This window comes from Arctopsyche grandis, chromosome 8 (assembly GCF_051622035.1).
Source record: "Arctopsyche grandis isolate Sample6627 chromosome 8, ASM5162203v2, whole genome shotgun sequence".
NCBI classification, from domain to species: Eukaryota; Metazoa; Arthropoda; class Insecta; order Trichoptera; family Hydropsychidae; genus Arctopsyche; species Arctopsyche grandis.
The window spans coordinates 32,409,604-32,431,987 of record NC_135362.1 but is presented as its reverse complement, the minus strand read 5'-3'; the positions used below and the strand labels follow the sequence as shown (position 1 = coordinate 32,431,987).

At 31.5% G+C, this 22,384-nt stretch overlaps 1 protein-coding gene across 1 annotated transcript in view; it reads left to right on the top strand.

Moving 5' to 3' along the window:
* LOC143915554 (uncharacterized) overlaps positions 1-22,384 on the top strand; it is a 183,343-nt gene that overhangs the window by 142,596 nt on the left and 18,363 nt on the right. The gene's annotated exons all lie outside the window — the stretch shown is intronic.

The following is a 22,384-nucleotide window of genomic DNA, read 5'->3' as shown; positions in this document are numbered from 1 at the left end:
TGCTAGAATGGTACCCGAGAGGATGCAAAAGGGTAAAAGGGAGACCGCAGGGAAGATGGTAAGACGAAATTAGGAAAATGTGTGGGGTGAGATGGATGAGAATTGCGCAAAACAGAGACGAATGAAATCGTGTTGGAGAGGCCTTCATCCAGTAGTGGATGGTGAATGGCTGTAGATTATGATGATGGTGAATTTTAATTATTGAAAATTTTGACGACTTCTGCTTTACAGGTCGCCCTATTGCTCGAACGGGTGCTTTAAGATTCTGAGAATGGCATTGGAAAAGCTATCAAGCGTACATTAATAGTGCGCAAAATATTTAATAATTTTTCAAACAAATGACTTTTATGCATGAACGATTAATGCGATACGTATTCGGCGAAATAATAAAATATACGGTGACTTTAGTTCGAAATAAATTGCAATATAATTTAACATTTGAATTTATTGCTGAAGTATCGGCATAAAATGAATTTGTTAGTCACGCCATATGTTTTTTTTTTTGTGAATTTGCCATATTTTTGAATTCATGCCATCATTAATTCAGGCACATATATATGAATAAAAATAAAAGTTACATTTTAATAGTTTTTATGTGATATTCGTCCCTAATAAAAAGTTGATCGATGTTAGAATACAATACGAGTATTGTCAATGTTGTTTGACCCTTTGAGTGCTGACGTCTTTTCTGTTGAAACATTTCTGACTAAAATTATTTAGAAAGCAGGTATAAAAATTGTAGCTAATCAAATAAACAAACCCTAGGTCACTAGCCTGGATAACTAGCGCCGAGGATTTCGATATTCTAATCCAGGATCGAACTGCATCAGTAGGAATACATGAACACAACAAAAATATAAAGTAGCATACATCGTTAGACTAACTTAACAACAATGAAGAAGATGGAACTAGTTTTGGAAAAATACATTCATTAATAGACTTCTTTTGTTTATTTTATATTGTTGCAAGATATATTAGAGAGTCTAAACACACCTTTACAAAACTCGAAATCCTCGGCGGTAGTTATCTAGGGTTTGTTTGGATTAGCTACATTTTTTATACCTGCTTTCTATTAGATTTCTAAATAATTCTAGTTGGAAATGCTGGCGAAATTTTCAGCGTGGCGGCCTTTCAACAGAAAAGACTTCAGCACTCAAAGGATTAACCAGTGGATATTTAATTCACAATTGAACTGTTTGTTTTCAAAATACTAATGGTCAATCAATTCCACTCCATTCTGCATACATGTATTAAGTTCTATACATATGTATTAAAATGTAATGCTCACAATCTAAACGCCAAGACATAGTCTAAAATACTCGGCAGTTTTCGGGATTTCCATCGGGAAATTCTGCTATGGTTATAAATTCAGAAATTGCGGTGTATACCAGTCTTTTTTTAAAACGTTGAAAAATGAATGACACGGATTACACGACCTATATTCAATGCATTTTTTTTCAATACTACCTGGAACGGCTTAGCGGGTAGTATTCTTGTTTACTTTGCACATGCTCAAAATACAAAGCCTATTGGCGATTTTCAGGCCCATGAACTTGTTGGCAAGACGCCGATCGGCGTTTTGTGTGTGTTATGGTTAATAATGCGAAAACAACACATTAAATCCTAAACATAACAATCGATCAATCTTTTAATGAAATATTATGCATAGGCACTCACACACACTGGATTGTGTCAATATTAAAGCTTTGCACGCCATATAAAAGTTATACGCCGTTTCGGCAAATGTTCAAACGGAAATCACGCACGCCATTAACGATCTAATTTAAAGATTAACGTTTTTTAAATTTTTGATAATATACCGCCATTGCGATAACGCTAACGATATCGTTTCCCAGTTCAACTTTCAATTTACGTACATATGTATATACGTAAATGCATTTTAATCGAATTTTCATCATCCATTTTGAACGGAATCGCTTCGGCAAACGTTGGTCGCATTAAATCAACCGTAACGAGGCGGTTCAAACTTTCCGCCTTGCCCTGTATATATGTAGGTATATATGTATCAAGAAGTCACCGCAAACCGGCCGCTAAAACCACAGACTAGCTTAATTATTCAATGAGAGCACTTTCCTCACTTTGAAAAGCGAACTACTTCAGTGAAATAGTTGGTTCTGTATTGCTAGCCTTTCGTCTCGTTCGAAACGTGAACCAGATCGGGGTTTTGGCGAATGCGAAACATTCATTCGGTCTTTACTTATTTTTATTAATAAACGCATTTTGGGTCATTGCAAAGACGCTGAAAAAAATTTAACGACGTCTGAAAAAGTCTTAACGAGAGCTTGGAATAAAAAAAAGTTTCTTTCTTTACTTTCTTCGTCTCTAATATACATATACATATAATTTCGAAAGAGATTTTGTAAGTATGTAAGTATAAGTATTGTTGGTTCGTAAATCCGTGATCGTAAAATCGAACAAATTAATATTCAAATAAATTTAAATAAAATAAAACTGTTCAAATAAATGTAATAAAATGTTTACTATTAGATTGGCCGTGTTTAAGCGGTTTATATTAAAAATACTAGTCTATTTAATATATAATTTCAAAAGAGGCTTTGTAAGTATTGTTGGTTTGAAATCGAAAACAAGTCAGTTTCTTTGACGATTCGATTGGTTAAATATAATATTTTTTCGATTCAAATAAATTTAATAAAAACCAAATGAATATTTACTATTAGATTCGCCATGTTTAATCTTTGAAGGACGGAGCGTAAGGAGCGAGGAGTAAGACCCCAGTATTTTTTAATCAAAATACAGCTTTTCTCAATACAAATGGGTTCAATATATATCTTATTAATCATTTTTTACATCAACATAAAAAAAGTTTTAGTCCTATATCATGTTTTTGACTATTTTTATATTAAAAAATAACGACAAGCATCGACATGCAAACGCACATACGTAAGGCCAATAGGCGACTGTATGACTCAATAGCCACGCGCCAAAAGCGACGAAAACAATAGCTTACGAAAATATAGCTGTCTCTTTCTCTCACATTGATTAATCGATCAACTAGAATATGCAAACGAACAGTCAAAAACATGACTTGTATAAATGTATTTTTTTACGATGTAACCCTTTTCTAAATCATACAAAATCTATTAAACTAAATTTCTTGTAGTTCATTCTAGAAATACAAGAAATATAGGGTGTATAGCTTTGAAAACCACATAGTTATTACGAAAAACGTAAAAATTGGCGCACTTGCATACCCCACTTTGGTGCGGGAGGTTAAGCTGTTTATATTACAAATACTGAGCGAAGCCGGGTAAAACAACTAGTCTTATATATAATTTCGAAAGAGACTTTGTAAGTATTGTTGGTTCGTAAATCCGTGATGTCATCGAACAAATGAATATTCAAATAAATTTAATAGAATGTTTACTATTAGATTGGCCGTGTTTAAGTGGTTTATATTACAAATACCGAGCGAAGCCTGGCGAAAAACTAGTATAATATAAAGTGTATACGTAGAAAAGATAGCTCGCTTTATGCTTGTTTAATTCTTAGCGATAAAAAGCTCGTATAATGCAGAGTGAAAATTTTACGAAAAGTGGTGTGTGCTTACGTATGAATAATAAGCGGATTTCATAACTTTGCTTTTCATTCTAATAAGAATGGACGAATCGAATAGTACTGGAAATAATTGGATTCAGTTTGCTTTCACGTCAGTTGCATCCATTTTCTTAGAATTTGTGATCGCCTTCACTTCATGGGATAAAATTAAGTTTACACAGCGGCAGCCAAGTCGAACGCAATTAAAATTACAAATCCGATTCGCGAAGAGATTATTCATTCGTCGGATAAAAACGGATTTAATGCCGACTTTTGCGTTTTAATTTTTTTAAGAGGAATTCAAACTCAGTACGCAGAAGTCCCACCATATATTTATCACAATATGGAATGCTACCCAGCCAAAATAAATATGTAGATTTTGGGTCGGTACATACGAGTAGGGAGTACCTTTATTCTACATATGTATGTACATATGCTACAGGAAAGGTCAAATTTTATATCACAGAAGAAAGCTACAGGGATAGCTTTGCAACATAAAACATCAGACAGACATATTTTTCATCGTAAGATAAGTGGCATAAAAAATATATCTTGCAGTTTGGTGAAACATCACATTTTTATGGCTGTGCTGTTTTATTCACGGATCTCTTCACTTGTATGTACATACACAATTTCTCACATATATGAAGGGCTAAAGGTTGTCATGAGTTGCTTTGAATTTTAACCCATATCGAAAATTTAATTATTTTAGAGTACGTTATACTTATAAAACGGTTTTGGGCTGTGAATTTTATTGAATTTTCTTCCTTTAAGCTGATTTTTATAGCTCAATATACCTATATGTATATCATATTATACTTTATATGTGGTTTTTCGTACCTTTCAAATTATATATGTATATATGTAGGTATTCATATGTGTACCTACTAGTCTTAAACATGTTATACCCATATTAAATATGTATGTATGTATATCAAACTTCTTAGAAAAACTCCTCGAATGAAAATTGGTTCATAAACCCACTTCAAAAATCCATTGAATCTGCAGTGGTTTTTAAATAGAGCAAGTAGTTATCTAAAGTTAAATATTTTATATAGTGTACTCTCGATTATCCGAGAATAATGATGGAAAAGGGTGGTTTATGGGTAATCTGAGCAATTTATTTTCAAATACGATGAATAACTTGAATAACTTGAATTTATAGATGAATAACTTGATTCTAACTATATTGTGAATTCATATAAACATCATTCACAATGACGTCTAAGGAGAAAAAAACTGCAGCGTTTTATTATACAAATTAGCGAATCTCAAGACGCTGAATAATTTGAAATTCGCAATTTGAGAGCTTGGTAAGGAGATGCCACTTTACAGGAACCGTTTCAATGAAAATCAGAAAAATTGACAAACTCTGATAGGAAACGATCGACCTGGAGTCACAAACCAAGGTCTGGCCAGCAGTTACTAGTGGGAAACGAACCGTGACCACTCTGCTCGAAGGCATAATATGCTATCCACTAGTCCACGCTGCTGTTTATTATACTGTTATATTCGAATTCCTTTTAATCGATACACACCAATAAATTGTCAAATGGAGTTGGTGCCGTATTTTGACATGAAAATGCTAATTTATGGTGTTCTTAATTCATATTTTCAAATTTTGTCGTTAATTCAAATTTTTCACTTGCCTTAAATTAGTTCGAAACCGATAAATCTTTTTCTGGATTTGCGAAAAATTTTCTTCATGTTCGAATAAATGTTACTTATTGGCTTTCTTTGGACCACGATTGAAATCACTTCAAACATATGTAGCTATGAGTATTGCTATTTTCGTCAGCAAGCATTTAATAAGATCAGTTCAATGATGTTGTTTTATTGATGAAATATGTAGCTGCTTGATTTATGATTTGAATTATCTTTCCTTTTCAACATTATTTTATTTAATTAACTAGCTGAACCCGGCATGGGTTGCAGTGCCAGAATAAGGCATGCAATTCCCGTTCCCGTTCCCGTTTCCGTTCCCATTGCGTTCCCGTTTCAAGTGATGGTTGGAGCTCTAATAACGTCTCTTCAACGCCGTGTGTTCATAAACCAACTGGTAACGTGGTTACCAACGAACACATTTCCTTGACTACATAATTGCACTTCAAACTTTCGCGTCGGTAAAATCGTAATTACGAATATTATTAAGAGGTTTTTTCCCGTTTTTTATCACAATAATCTTTCCGGATAAGCATACAACAAATTCTGAAAGTTCCACCGTAATTGGTTGAGTGGTTTAGGAGCCTACACGAGACAGACAGACAGACAAACAGACATTAAATTGTATATATGGGTATATAAATTATGTAACATATTAGCCACAGTGACATTATAGAGTAATCTAATGCGGGATTGTGGCTAGACATATGTATAAGCATAATACAAAAATAGGCATATAAAACATTCGTGCTTAAGAGGGCTGGACACCAGCGCCTTGTCCATACAAACGTATCAAACTTCTCCTTTCCTCAATTATGGTACTAGAGAAATATTTTTTTAATATGCTATGGATATCTACCATAGAAATGTTTCTATTTTTTTATTTTTTTGATTAGTTATTTTTTATAGGAGCTAGGAGCCACCAAACATCTATAGAATCGCCTCGTTTTTACACCCACGAAAAGAGTCCAGCGTGCTAATTTAACGGTTGATTTTTAAAAAAATACGAAGACACAAACATAGAAAATATCTTTTTCATACTGATGATGAAATTATTTTAAAAATTGGTCTAGTTTCGGAGGAGAAAACTGGAGAATACGAAACCTCGATTTTGTCGATTTAAAATAGGTATTATCAGGTCGAGGCGCAACTTTCGCATTCACTCAATATATATATTGACATATATTGTCGCATTCACTCAATATATACATTCACTCAATATATGTAGATATCAAAGAAGGGAACGACAAAAAAATTAAGGTTTCGGGTATCCAGCCCTCTTAACATAAAAATCCAAAATGATTTTCAGTCGATACATTGAAAATACCCAAATATGTATGTGTTATTTATAGATTCTGCGTGTACATGATTCATATATGACCTTATTTGTTCGAGAAATTGATTTTAAGACTTGTGAGTTCCGATAAAACTGCGAACAATGGAATGGATTTTGCAAATACTGATACGACGTACTACAATTAGACTAAATTTCACCCATATCGGAGATAAGTTTCTCAATGCTTTAGTTTTTCTGAAGTATTATTATGTTAAAATTAGGAAAACAAAATAAATTTTTTAATTTATTGTAATTTTGCCTAGGTTTCGGGTTTCCAGCCCTCTTAACAACCTTCATCTTATATGTTAATCTGAAACGGCGTCTGTAATTCGTTTCTGATTGGCTGATTTAGGAGCCTATACGAGACAGACTGACAAACAGACATTCAATTTTATATATATGTACATATACAAAATGATTTTAGTGAAATTAAATTAAATGTATTCATGTATGGATAATTGAAAGTATGCTGATGATTTTTATACAATATAAAATCTCGAATATATTGGAATGTAGCGTGAATACAATCGAAAGTTTTCCGCATTGATGTGAATTGAATAAGCCGTCGTGGCCCTACATTGGATATACGTACATGACTCTCTCATTAATCTGATGGCATTTCTATCCACGACTCTATAAATGGGCCATAAATTCGTTTCATTAAACCTTTAGCCGCTACTGGCCGCCATCGTTGGCCATTGGTCAAGTGAATCACCTGTATTGACTTTGGGCCAATCGATACTGGCACACGTGAGTGAAGCCTTCAGCTCTCCCCACGTTTGGGCCTCGTGACCTTCTCCTTTCGTCGTAAAAATCCGAATGAAAATTGATCTTTCACTTGAAGGGACCTAGTAGAAGGGAAGGTGAGAAATCGATCATTAAAAAAGAATGAAGATCGTGAGCCGGCTTATTTACTCGGTCGATTGATTATTTTATGCGGGAACCCAGTTATAACGAGGTCGGTTGTACTCTGTAGTGAGTAGGGCGAAGGTCGTCCTGCCCCTTTCGGGCGACCCTCCCTTCCCAACTAACCCTTCCATCTTCGTCCGTAATTGAGTTTTTGCAGTTTTTCTCCCAGGGGTAGGCCAAGAAATCGCCCTCGTAAATTATCGCTTTGCCGTTGAATTTTTAAAGTGGCTGATCGCGTTCCTGCACGCGAAACGGCCGCTTGATATATCTGATAGAAAACGTATACATACATACTTGGCTGACTTTTTCCCCAGGGGAGGACAAACTGAGGCTTGGGTATTGCATGTGATCTGAAAAAAATATTTTACGGTACTTCAGTTTGTTTTACGACTATTTTCAAATGTACACATGTATGTAGGGCTCCCTTTTGTGACGAATTGCCAGATTTTTTCTCATATATTTGAATCAAAACCGTGTTAAAACCTATATAAATACTCATTTTCACTGTTGATAATTCATATTTTGTATGAATTTTTTAAAATATTATATATAAAGGTTGTCCCCGCTTAGGAATTCGCTGAAAAATATTAATTAAAAAATAAATCAACTTTTGCCAAACGTTGCACGGGAAGTGTACTCGCGTATGTCAAATATAAAACTAAATAAAAAAAATTAAAATAGCTATATATGAAACACTGGAAGAATAAATTCGCTATATAAAAAATATTAAATTATAGAATGTCAAATATAAAAAGAAATGAAAAAAATAGAAAATAGCTATAGATGAAACACTGGCAGAATAAATTCGCTATATATTGCTATACACTCGCTATACATTTACCATTTAAAATTATTAAAATGAAAAATTAATAGCTATTTCCTGGAATAAAATGGCGGTATGAATACATTAGAGCTTTCTATTGATTGGTTATTAAAGTTTTTTTTATTTGAATGGAAAGGGGGTGTTTGAAAACTTTATAATTTAAAATTATACTAACTACAATCTTTGGAATGAGATTGGAATGCTTGTCAACAAAGGAAACCACTGATCTACTGGTAATTCATATGTATGTAAATATACATATATAATATATGTACAGACATTTAATCTTAGATTATTGTGATCTTAATCATATTGCATTCATACATATAATATATAAAAATAAACTAAAACGATTATATTATATTATAATATAATGCTATTTTATTTCAAACCAAGCTTTGAATTGTTTCAATGTACATAAAGTAAAATTATTAATTTTATAATTTAATGATTGACCTGCACCATATGAAGGTCGTAGCTAATTGTTAATGTTTTCAAAACATTACATATTGTATAATTTTATTTTAAAAGGTTTAACATAAACCGACTACGCTCTTATATGTATATTTATTCTTTTGATTTAATTAATAATAATAATAATAATAATGATAATAATAACAACTTTTTATCCCAGACGATAGGGAAAATAGTGGATTACCCAACGTCCTTATAAATAATATATACATAATAGAAATGAATGATGCTATAAATGCTATAAATATAATGTATAATAAAAATTTTAAATATAATATATAATAATAACACTGTTCGGCACGAAAAATGGTTCAGAGACGAGATATTTCTTATAGATCTATGCCCAGTAAACACGAATCCGGTAATAAAAAATGTTGATTGGCTCGAGATTTGGAGATATGTATATGTGTTTTTAAATCACGCGATTTTTCTACATATATTTTGGTGTTGTTCGGTCGATGTCTCAAAATCTGTCAATTTCCTGTTCAAAATGAATATTACTAATATACTAATAGAATTTTTGAAGAATAGTCGAAATATGATTTTCTAAGTTGAATTTTATTTAATTCTCATATAAAGACAATTTAATATATTATCTCTATTAATTCAATTCAGATTCGTGAAAATACGAGTAAATAATAGTACGAGATGTTAACTCGCAATTTTACCGATTTAAAATTCAGCACACTTCCAATAAACCCTTTTAAATGAAAAAAAAAAATAATGTGGCTGGAAAATTATCTCAATAAACATGTTTCAACAGAAAAATCTCAATATAAAATAGTATTAACAGTGGGAAAAAATCCCAAGGGAACATACGTACTTTTGACTTTTGATTTAAACTGGACGACTACTTAGAGAGATTTGAAAGCTGATAAGTACTACAAATTAAAGATAAAATACCCGACTATAGATTCCAATATTCATTTTGAACAGAAAATTGACAGATTTTGATACATCGACCGAACAACACCAAGATATAAAAAAATCGCGCGATTTAAAAAACACATATGTATATCTACGAATCTCGAGCCAATCGACATTTTTTATTACCAGATTCGTGTTCACTGGGCATAGATCTATAAGAAAAGTCATATCTTGTCTCTGAACCAAAAAAAAATCGTCATTTGTCGAACAGTGTAATAAATGTAAATATAATAATAATATTAAATAATAATTAAAAGTAATTTCAAACCATACGCTTTTCGGCTTTGTTATACATACACATTCTCATGGATATTTGTAAATATATTTCGATCAGTTGATCGATCTCTCGTTCCGTTGGATGGGTATTATTCTTGGAATTGGGCCGATCAATTCTCGGAACTTTCCAGAGTTTGTTCCTGGTCCATCATTTGATTTTGGAGAATTACAATTATCCGAACGGGATAGTGTTTGCGGTATCTATTCTCAGACCAGATATCTACGTATATGTGAGTTGCTCTCTTGACGTCAAAAATAGATTATGGCTATGGGTATTATATGTATGTACATATGTATGCTATGTACATATAACGTACCGTCGAATTAATTTACACTCGTACATACATACGTACATATGTAGTAAGTAGAGATAGTATTGTTCAAAATTCATTCAAATAATGAATCTTCTAGAAAAGTAGGCATAGGACAATCTTTTGAAATGTGTACTTAATTTTCTATTAGCTGTGATAGTACTTTTGTATGCAAAATGGAAAAATTCTGTGAAGAAAGTAAATACATGATGAGGAATTACTTATAAACAATTCAAACCCACTTCAGTCACGTTAGTTTCCGTGTCGATGTCTTATTTTAAAACTTTTAGAAATATAAAAGCTATAAATTTTCATTCTTTGAGACCTGTTATAATACATATATCCTTCAATTTTTCCTTGAATCTAGGTAGAAAATAAATGTATTTAAGTTTTTTATTTAATAATATATTTATACTAGTATTAATAAGTAGTAGTACTAATATTATATACTAGTGTTTTTACCCGGCTTCGCTCGGTATTTGTAATATAAACCGCTTAAACATGGCCAATTTAATAGTAAACATTTTATTAAATTTATTTAAACATTTTTATTTTATTAAATTTATTTAAATAATTTTGTTTTATTTAAATTTATTTGAACATTCATTCGTTCGATGACGTCACGGATTTACGAACCAACAATATGTACATACATATACATATGTACTTCAAAGTCTCTTTCAAAATTATATATTAGACTAGTTGTTTTACTCGGCTTCGCTCAGTATTTGTAATATAAACGGCTTAAACATGGCGAATCTAATATTAAATATTAATTTTTTTTTTATTAAATTTATTTGAATCGAAAAAAAAGATATATCAAATCGTCGACATAGAAGCTTTGTTTAGTTTTCGAAGTTCCCAACAAAAAATACTTACAAAAACACAAAGTCTCTTTCGAAAATATATATTAGATATATTTCTCGTTCTTTTTTTGTCTATGCAAACATTAATTACATAGTAGCTCTGGAAAATTTCCCCGTTTTTCCCATAATGTACGTTTATCGTGGCACATTTCAGAAGTTTTCACTCACCATTTCAGCCTTTGCTCGCCCTTAATGGGTCATTCGAGAAAAACTCTTCGGACGTTTTTCCCGGATCTCACACAACCAACACATACGAGTATATAAACAGTGGTCATAAAAATAATGCACTATTAAACTTTGAGAATACTGTTGTACACGTAAAAATTACTCATCCTACCGTATTTCAAGTTCGTGTATTATTTTTTCCTTAAATATTTTTAACAATGGAGAATACAAATAGAACGACGAATAAGAAAAGCACATTCATAAAGAATTCAATACACACAGAGATCAAGATTCAGCACGTATTTCCACATCTTTAGTCAGGAGGAAAACAATTCTCTATTTTTTTTTTTTAAATATCGATTTATGCCTCTTTTTGTAAATATCTAATAACTCTCTATTTTATTATGTAATTAAATATATGGTATATGTATGTATGTAATAGTACTAGATTCACATGATAAAATTAAAAATTTTCTATATCAATACTTTTAGATTGAAACAGTACGTACTATTATACAATAAAATGATTTAATATTATATTATAATAAGAAATAATCTCATGTTTATAACTTGGTATCAGGATTTTTATAGTTTGCAAAATATTAATATATTACTAAAGCAAATTTTAATAACTCTTATAATCGGATGAATATGGATTAATTTAACGTGAATATTACGAATTTATAATTCATGTTGAGTGAAGAGCCACATCAATCATTTTTTGACGGGCTAATTATAATTATAATGACCGCTAGTACATTAAATAATAATGTTTCTATCCAGTAAACGCAATTCATCATGATTTTCTATACATTGTACATATGTATATATTATTCAGTTAATTAATAGATGTTCGTGGGAAAAAGTCTACATCTTAGACTAGGCTTAGGATTATTTTATAAAGCGAATGAACGCAAAAACTTCCAACGTTTATGTGAAAGTTTGATGAATATCGGCTTAGTGAATTCAATTATTTTGCTAGAAAAATTACCTATCAATACTATACATAAATGGATTTATAGAAGATAGCATTTATAGACCTTGATGTTATCGCAATTGAAAATAATCTATTAATTGTGATTTAAATATATTTTAATTTTTATACGATACTGTAAATGGTGCTTTCTCTAAGAGTGCTTTCTTAAAGAATATTCTACCGAAAAATATATGTATAAGACAATCTATTAATTGTTCTTACTTTTACTATCAAAAGTTAAATTTTTGCCAACATCACACGCTTACCTATGTACTTCTTTTCAAAGGAAATATTTCCCAATGCCAAGAGAACTTAAACTGTTTATTTTTACATAAATACTGGGCCGCATGATTTTATGCAGGAATAATGATTTTACGGAATAGTCGGAGGGTATCTAGTTTCAGGAAGAAGATTAAATTAACATTATTGACTCTATTGATTCAATTGACTCTATCTGTATGTACATATAATGGAACTGTCACGAGGGTGGTTTTGTTAGTGGAATTATAAACTTTACATACTAGCTTACAGTATGGCTTAATGGTAGCGTGTATGTTTAGCACCAAGTGATCAGTGGGTTCGATCCGCTATAGGCTGGTTAGATTTGGGATATTTATGACTCCAAATCGATCGTTTCTTATCAGAGTTTGCCAATCATTGCTGAAACGGTTCTTCAAACTTGGAAAAAAATCATCTTTCCTGTTGTCACAAATCTTCTGTATTTATTGTGTGTTTAATTTGTAAAATTAATGTACACAATCTAAATCCATAGATGTCTCAATGGATTAATACTGTAATTAATTAATTGTTCTTTCGTGTTCTTCAACTTATGGAAATACAGTGATTTATGTAATAATCAAATTCTGCATTGTTTGTAATTAATTGTCCAGGAAGGTGCATTGCGGTCTTCCTATCAAGCCTTCCTGGTATATATATCTATGTAAAATAAATTAAAATAAAATACTTAAAACTGGATTAGTTAGTAAGGGAGGTAATTTTTATTTTATTAATTTGTAAACGGATCCCAAAGGAATGAAACTACATATCGTCATAAGTGTCGTCGCAGAAAAGCTGTAACTTTGAGCACGTACAAGTCGATTGAACTCGTTAAGCTCTCTTCGAACGGCGTGTAAATGGAAGTTATCGGATAAATTTTACGAGCACATGCGTTTTCGCATTACCGAACCGAACATGAGCGAAATAGTCGACGATTTAGATTTCATCTGGTGAGGCAGAGTATGTATGTGTCTTGGCCAGTATGCAGTTAAAATAAACTGCAAGTCCGCAATGCAGTACCATCATGCAGTTCGTGTATCGTTACAGTCTTACGGTGCATTAAACAACGTTGACGACATACCGTGTAAATAGTTTATATATATGTATGTAGGTAGAACATTGATTAGGTGTTCGAAAGAGAGTCCGCTGAAACGGAAACTTTATAAACAAATTCCATAGCTTTATAGAAATATTGTTAATTCATTTCACGTGGAGAGCTTTCATAATGTTTTGAATGATTGAAGGTAGAGTTGCGTGTGTGGAATTTTCTCTATGCCAGCTTTTATGTTGGGTTTCATGTCGTTGGGTGTTTGGAATTTATTCAGGCGGATGAATCTGGCATAGAAATTCGAGATAGGTCGCATTCAATTTGTGCCATTCAAATTGTATTGAGTTTATTCTCCATCGTAGGCCCATATATTACGTTCATAGTTCTTAAATGGATTAAGAATTGAGGCTGTGGAGTGCGAGTCATGGATTCGCTAAACATATCGTGTCACGACTTGAATTAAATAAAACGAATTGGTAAAAAATTTACTTATGGTGTTCACACACAAAGCACCGGTTGGAAGCTTAAATGATTTATAATTTGCAAACAAATATAAGACGTTGAATGTCGTATGCCTTGATTATTAATTTCGTAAGATCTTATGTCGATTATATGTGAAATTCATTAACCCTCCCTCACCGAAGTGAGGTATGCAAGTGCGCCAATTTTTACGTTTTTCGTTATAACTATGTGGTTTTCAAAGCTGTATTTCACCCCATATTTCTTGTATTCCTAGAATGAACTACAATAAATTTATTTTAATAGATTTTGTATAATTTAGAAAAGGGGTACATCGTAAAAAAAAAGATTTATACATTTCTACGTTCCAAAGATTATGATTTAAAGGCGGTAGCGATAAGTCTGTTCGCTTGCATATTCTTGTTGATCGATGAATCAATGCGAGAGAAAGAGACAGCTATAGTTTCGTAAGCTATTGTTTACGTCGCTTTTGGCTCGTGGCTACTGAGTCATGCAGTCGCCTGTTGGCCTTACCTATGTGCGTTTGCATGTCGATGCTTGTTGTTATTTTTTAATATAAAAATAACCAAAAATATGCTATAGGACTAAAACTTTTTGTATGTTGATGTATAAAATGATTAAAAAGATATATGTTGAGCCCATTTGTAACATTGAGAAAAGCTGTATTTTGATTAAAAAATACTGGGGTCTTACTCGACCCCGGTTCGGGACACTCGTTCGATCTCGACGCTCCGTCCTTCAAAGGTTAAACATTAGAAAAATAAGTAGGCTCACAGTTGGTTTTGAAATTATAGTAGAGGCCAGTATCAAAATACTGAAAATCAAAGATATGATATTTATGAAACTGTCATTGTTACATTTGGGGCGTCGAAATTAGAATCATGAGTAATTTCCGGAGTTAATTTTAAAGTCGTTGTTACAACCAGAGGAAATGTTACAGTTATAGATTTTTTTAAATTTAATTTTATCTTCAATTTATACTAGGAAGGCCTAAAAGGTAGCCCCAATGCGTCTTCCTAGCCAGAAACATTGTACATTTGATACTAATATTATTAGTATTATACAAAGTACATAAATACATATCAATTAATATCCACAGAGACATCTATGGTCATCATTGAATACGATTCGGCGAAATTCGAGATTGCTGAAAACTCGAGATTTGCTAGATTACTAGATTTCGAGGTGACTAGAAAATGGGTAAGGTTGCCAATTTGTTGGAACCGTTTCAATGAAAATCAGATAAATTGGCAAACTCTGATAGGAACCGATCGACTTGGAGTCAGAAATCCAAGGTCTGGCCAACAGAAACCAGTGGGATTTGAACCCGTGATCACTTTGTTCAAAGCATTATATGCTAACCACTAGTATATTCGGTTAGCATAGAGTTGCAGGTAAAGTTGAAATTACATAGAACCACGAGTAATTTCCGGAGTCAATTTCAAAGAGGTTGTTATAACCAGAGGAAAATTTATTGTTTTAGATAGTATCCGAGAAGGAGTTGAATCTATAGGTAAATTTGGAAATATTGTATATGTAGTGGGTGTCGGAGCAACAGTTGAATCGTTTTGATTAGAATAGGTTAGATTAGTCCTGATTCAATTTCTGTATATTAAAATTTGAACACTTCTATTGTATGATGAAGATTAAAAAAAAACAACAGTCTACATATGTAGGTACATTCTTTTAAACTCTAAGTGATATCTCGTATAGTCGTATGTATTATACTACTAAAGATACAAGCAGAATGAGTCTATGCTCTTTAGTGTCGTCAAAATTGCAACGATTTTTCGATGTTATTTTTTTTGAAAATACATATGTACATACATCAGTGTTGGTTCTGAACGATTCCATTTTACATAGTACCCAGACATCTTTCAATTTCCATCAAATACGTTTTCATTTTCTTGCCGTACGCACAATTTTGTTAAGATTTTTCAAACGAGACTTTTGTGGTTGAACATATGTACATATAAAAAGCTACATAAATTGAAAAAAATCGTATTAAATTGTTTGTGGTTATATACATACATATGTATGTATGCATAAGTATGAAGTGATTACGTTTGATATCAATCCTAATGTGTGTGACATATCGATCGATTATGTTGGTGTGTTTGTTTTCAGTTCATGACAACGAGACATTAGTCACGAATTTATTACGTATTATTCCTTTTGATTGAATATTTGAGTATATATCATTCAGCAATTTGGAAATATTTCAGAGCTATATTATATTGAAACAATTTAAACGGCTTTAGATAAGGGACGTAATTGAAAAGAAAATGTTTCCTATTGATTTCAAGTGCTTACGCACGTACATATATATTTAATAAATATATATATATATATATATATATATATATATATATATATATATATATATATATATATATATATATATATATATATATAGCCAGCAGTATGGCTTAATGGTTGCGTGTATGTTTAGCACCAAGTGATCAGTGGGTTCGATCCGCCATACTGCTGGTTAGATTTGGGGGTATTTGTGACTCCAAGTCGATGGTTTCATATCAGAGTTTGCCAGTGTTATCTGATCATTGTTGAAACGGTTCCTGAAAATTGGCAAAAAATCTTCTTTCCTGTTGTCACAAATCTTCTGTATTTATTGTGTGTATAATTTGTAAAAATTATGTACAAAATCTACATCCATAGATGTCTCAATGGATTAATTATGTAATTAATTAGATAATTAATTGTTATTTTGTGTTCTTCAGCTTCTGGAATAGTGATTTATGTAATAATAAAATGCTGCATTATTTGTAATTAATTGTCCAGGAAGGTGCATTAGGGTCTTCCTGGTATATCTATGTACATATGTAAAAATAAAATAAAAATCAAATATGTATGTTTGTATAGGCATAATATAATTTAATACCAAATTAAAGTGTTACAGATAAATGAAATTAAGTTATTTTTTTTGCATTGTTTATAAAGTACCACCTGTAGGCTGAACATTATTCCTTATATTTTTTTTCACACACTGAGGTGTCAAGTCAGAAATACCTTTATCTAGAAATATCAGAAGCGTTCAAATATGTCGAAGTCTTTGTCGATTGTGGTGTCATATTGAGGGTTTATGGTTTTCATTGGTTTGAATGTTATAATATGTCAGTGTATAGATTTATATATGTGATGGAATCGAGTTTTGCCATTGTATGTAAATCTAAATACATACATAGTCGACGAACAAAGATAGAGAGAGCTACTATATATAGACAGCAACTGCACCAGACAGTGTCAGTTTAGTTCTATTTGCATTTTTACGACATTGTGCAATGATTTGTTGTGTATATGTATTTATACACAATATGTATGTAGAATGCATTGAGTATTGTTTGAATTTGAATGTTGAATTTGAATTTCTATTTATTTCCCATTTTGCATATTTTGAAAGTTTTTTCGTTTAAAGCGTCCATTCAATTTTTCATAGCCGCGGTATAAATTACATATAAAATTTTTTTTGAAGCTACGATGGCTTTATTTCATCAGCGATCTGAATAATAAATTCAAAACGAAAGCATAATTTATTAAAATCGGCTTTGGAATTATGTACGAAAACACCATACGATAAATAGGTAACCTATGTGTATGTAGATTATATCTTTTGATATGGATTTGTGGCAAAAAGGGCAACTCGTATCCGAATAAATTATAATTTTCATTATTTTTTTATTTAATGAAAAAGACATCGTGTGCTTTTGGTTTTAATTAATATATTGATTACATACAATTAGAAAACAAACCCTATTAGAGAAGAAAATACACGAGAAAGTTTAGTGAGTGAAAGTTTGCCTATATTCCACAAACGAACTGGAATCTTACTTTGAGATGGCTAAGCAAGAAAACGCTTTGAGTGGCAAAAAGTAAGCTTTAATTGAGAATTACACCGACTACTTTGAATTCAGGTAAATTTATCAAGGACTTTGTTAAGTTATTCCATCCTTTGAGAGTGATTTGAAATTCGAAACGCTTCAATCGGTCTAATACCTATTTGTGTTTAATTAAGAAATATTCAATGTGTTTCGTTGTATTGAAGCCGTTAAAGCTTTTCGTGTTGTAAAGCTACACTCGATAAAGGAAAAATCTCACGTAGAACCGAGTCTGATGAAAGAGAAGTTTCCATTTGTCAGTAATGTTACTTACAGTGAAGTTTCCGAGCAAGGATGTTGAGGAAAACTTGGAATACAGTTTGGGCTAATGACTTTGCTTCACGAAATTATGTACGTGTGTCATTCGGAATTAATTGTTTTCTTGTAATACATATGTATATACAGAAGCATGTATTAAAAATCTGACAATATCAATTACTTTGCCACATTTATGAGTAGTAGGAAACTATTTTATTGTATTTTACTTATAATTAAGCTGCGGTTTGTCTCGCATGATAAGATTTGAATATTGTTTTAGCATTCAATTATGGCAAACGGTTGGAACGCGTACATATTAATATCACGCACACAATACATTTAAGGATAGTTTGTCAGCTAAGTTTGCAATTGCCAATCTCAGTTTTGATCGCAGCCTCTGGAAGTTTTAATTAATGCAGTTCACGTCGCTTCGACTAATTACTTGTCCTAGGTTACTAAAAGCTCGTTTCGAATTGTTGCTGTTCACACACAAAGCACCGGTTGGCAGCTTAAATGATTTATAATTTGCAAACAAATATAAGACGTTGAATGTCGTATGCCTTGATTATTAATTTCGTAAGATCTTATGTCGATTATATGTGAAATTCATTAACCCTCCCTCACCGAAGTGGGGTATGCGAGTGCCCCAATTTTTACGTTTTTCGTAATGACTATGTGGTTTTCAAAGCTATATTTCACCCTATATTTCTTGTATTCCTAGAATGAACAACAAGAAATTTATTTTAATAGATTTTGTATGATTTAGAGAAGGGGTACATCGTAAAAAAATACATTTATACATTTCTACGTTTCAAAGTATGATTTAAAGGCGGTAGCGATAAGTCTGTTCGCTTGCATATTCTTGTTGATCGATGAATCAATGTGAGAGAAAGAGACAGCTATATTTTTGTAAGCTATTGTTTTCGTCCCTTTTGGCGCATGGCTATTGAGTCATGCAGTCGCCTGTTGGCCTTACATATGTGCGTTTGCATGTCGATACTTATCGTTATTTTTTAATACAAAAATAGTCAAAAACATGCTATAGGATTAAAACTTTTTGTATGTTGATGTATAAAATGATTAAAAAGATATATGTTGAGCCCATTTGTAACATTGAGAAAAGCTGTATTTTGATTAAAAAATACTGGGGTCTTACTTGACCCCGGTTTGGGACACTCGTTCGATCTCGACGCTCCGTCCTTCAAAGGTTAACGTTTGTTTGTAAGCAGTCGTTCAGATTAGATCGTATTTTATGTCTGTATGTCTTCTAAAAAGAAATGTTTCAAGCATTCTAGTAGATTACTTAAGGTTTTATATTAAATTTTATAAGAGTTTCTACAATTATTATTAATTAATTAAAGCAGCTAAGTATTGTACAACAAAAAAATTAAAAACTTTTCCAACAGTATGCAAAACTATTCCTGAGCTACTAAGCTTAACTTCCAGTAGTGAATAAGAAAGTATTGAATATCCTTGTAGCGTTCATTTATATGTTTATATATGTTTATAAGGTCAGAGTGGAAAATGCATATTTCGGATTTCTCATGATGGAATTGGTGGAAAATTGTGTCGTATCAAAGCATGACATATTTTGAAGTATGGAGCTCTAATACGTTAAAATATGACATTCTAACTTTCTTGTATTTCATAATATTTGTAAATTTCTTCCGTGTTTTTTTGTATTTAACATAAGAATTAGTTTTCAAGGAAGTTTTCAACAGTTTTATTTCATAAATACATCGTGCCATAACAGGAATGACCTCAAGGCGACACATACGTATAATTAGATTATGTGTGTACATAAATATTAAAAAAATAAAGTAAAAACAGTACAAAGTATATGTACAACGGAGACATCTATGGACAATCAACAAAATTTTGATACACATCAAATTTGCGAGAAATACTTCATTTTTATAAGATTCAACATATTCAAGATGCTAATAACTCAAATTTGGGTGAAACTAAGGGGCAGTATACCGATTTATTCGATCTGACACAACAATTGGGCTAGAAAATTCGGAAAATTCTAACAGAAGATCGCAGATTTGTGTTTTAAAAACACAAGATCGCACCAGCAGCGTATGAACCCACGACTTCTAAAATGGTATGCGATAGCTCTATCAGTGCACTTCGTCAATGTTATATAATCAAAACAACGACGGAATCATGAAAAAATGACGATTTTCTGAAAATACCACTTGTGGAAAATCAAAAATTTGAATTTTTGTTTCAGCATGATGTATTAACACTGTTGAATTCTAAAAAAATCAATAGCTCCATTCTGGGTGTTTGAATATGCGATATGACTATTATACTGCTTTCTGATGAATGATATTATAAAATTTTATCGATATTAGTTTGCTAAAGGCGTGAGTGTACAAGACAATCGATCTTTCAAAATTTGCGGGTATAAAATGGTAATAATAATGTTGGTTACTCTAGTTTATTACTAAAATAATATTTATATGCCCTCTCAACGATGTCAGTTATCAGCATCTAATGGCCTACGATTTTCATCATTTATTTGTTGCTTTTAATGGATAATTTTCGTTTGAGAGGCAGCTGTTTTGATCATTTCGCTGGGCATGATGTGTTCGAGTTGTCTGATGTGCAATCGTAAATTTTACTCGTCTTCAGAATAGCAAACATTAATATGATACAAATTGCGCATTTGGAAAACCGATTAGGGATTTTATTCTCGCTCGTCTGGAGCGAGAATAAAGTAGATTTTATATTACACTATCAAAGAATGTGCACAGCTGGAATGTTTTGAAATGTCCAGTCTTTCAAGGAAACGAAATACAAGGAAAATGTAATTGAAAATTTTGAATACCCTACATATGTGTATCCGTTTATCAGAAATATTGAAATTCTAATAGTAAAATTATATACTTATTACACTTCCTTAATTAGGAATGTTTTATTTTTTGGTTTTTTATTATTATTTTATCCAGTGTTTTTCCTTTATATCTATATATTGTTGCATTTTTATATAATACATAGTCTTCATGGATAGAATTTTTTTTGTGCATGTCAAAAATGTTTTTGAGTTTGTTAATTTTTAATTTTCATATCATAACTGTACCTACTTACAAAGCTTATTGAAATACTTCCCAAAAAAATACAGCATTGTTGATTAAATCTGTCATATACATGACTTCAATATACTAAAATTATTTTAATGCCTTAGTTTATAATACGATAATACAGTTTTGGAAGAAGTGTGATGGCAGTTAGATTTAAGATTTAGGAATGAACAAATGCTCATATGATTTTATTTCTATATGCACTCATCATTTAATTTGGGTTCATCCACACTGCTGCCGTTTAGAGATGGATTTTCAACTCATTTATTTTATCAATAAAAATAAATAAGCCTTTTATTTAAAACTGAATATGAAATTTACATGATAATGTAATATGTCCAAAATATTGGTTTTAGCTCTCACTATAAGTAAGTAGTATTTGCACGATTACAGACAAAGGTTTAAATGTGAATATGTGAAGTTATAGAAAATCTCGGATTTTTCACTTTGACATTAGATACGTAGGTACATAGATGGAGCAAGCTTTAAGAAGAATAGAAGCACTGCTTAAATAGAATGCTTGAAATTCTCAGATTCGCTATTCAGCTCAATAGTATACCTTTCATTTTGAAATCATGTAAACCCAGTTTATTGTCAGTAGCACAACAAAAGCAAGCACTTCTCCATTGTTCGTCGTAAAATGTATAAATAAAATCTAATGATACATTGTATTGTCGATGTCCGATCCATCTCTGTATTATATGTTTATTATATATCTACACTTATTCGTATAATCGGGGTGTTTCAAATATATCACATCATTTTTTTAAGGGTGACGTCACTTTGAGTAAAATCGATTATTTTTAGTATCTGATATTTTAAAACATCAACAAAACAGGTATCCCCATTTCGTCACTATTATAAAAAAGTGATATATTTAATAATAAATACAGGAATACTATCGGATTGAAATTTTGAATATTTTAAATTTTTCCAAATAGTAAAAATTATGTATATTTTTGATATTCCAATTAGTGTTGGGCGCGGCTCGTGCAAATAGACTGCGGTACTGCAGCATCCCAAACAACTTTGTTTTGTA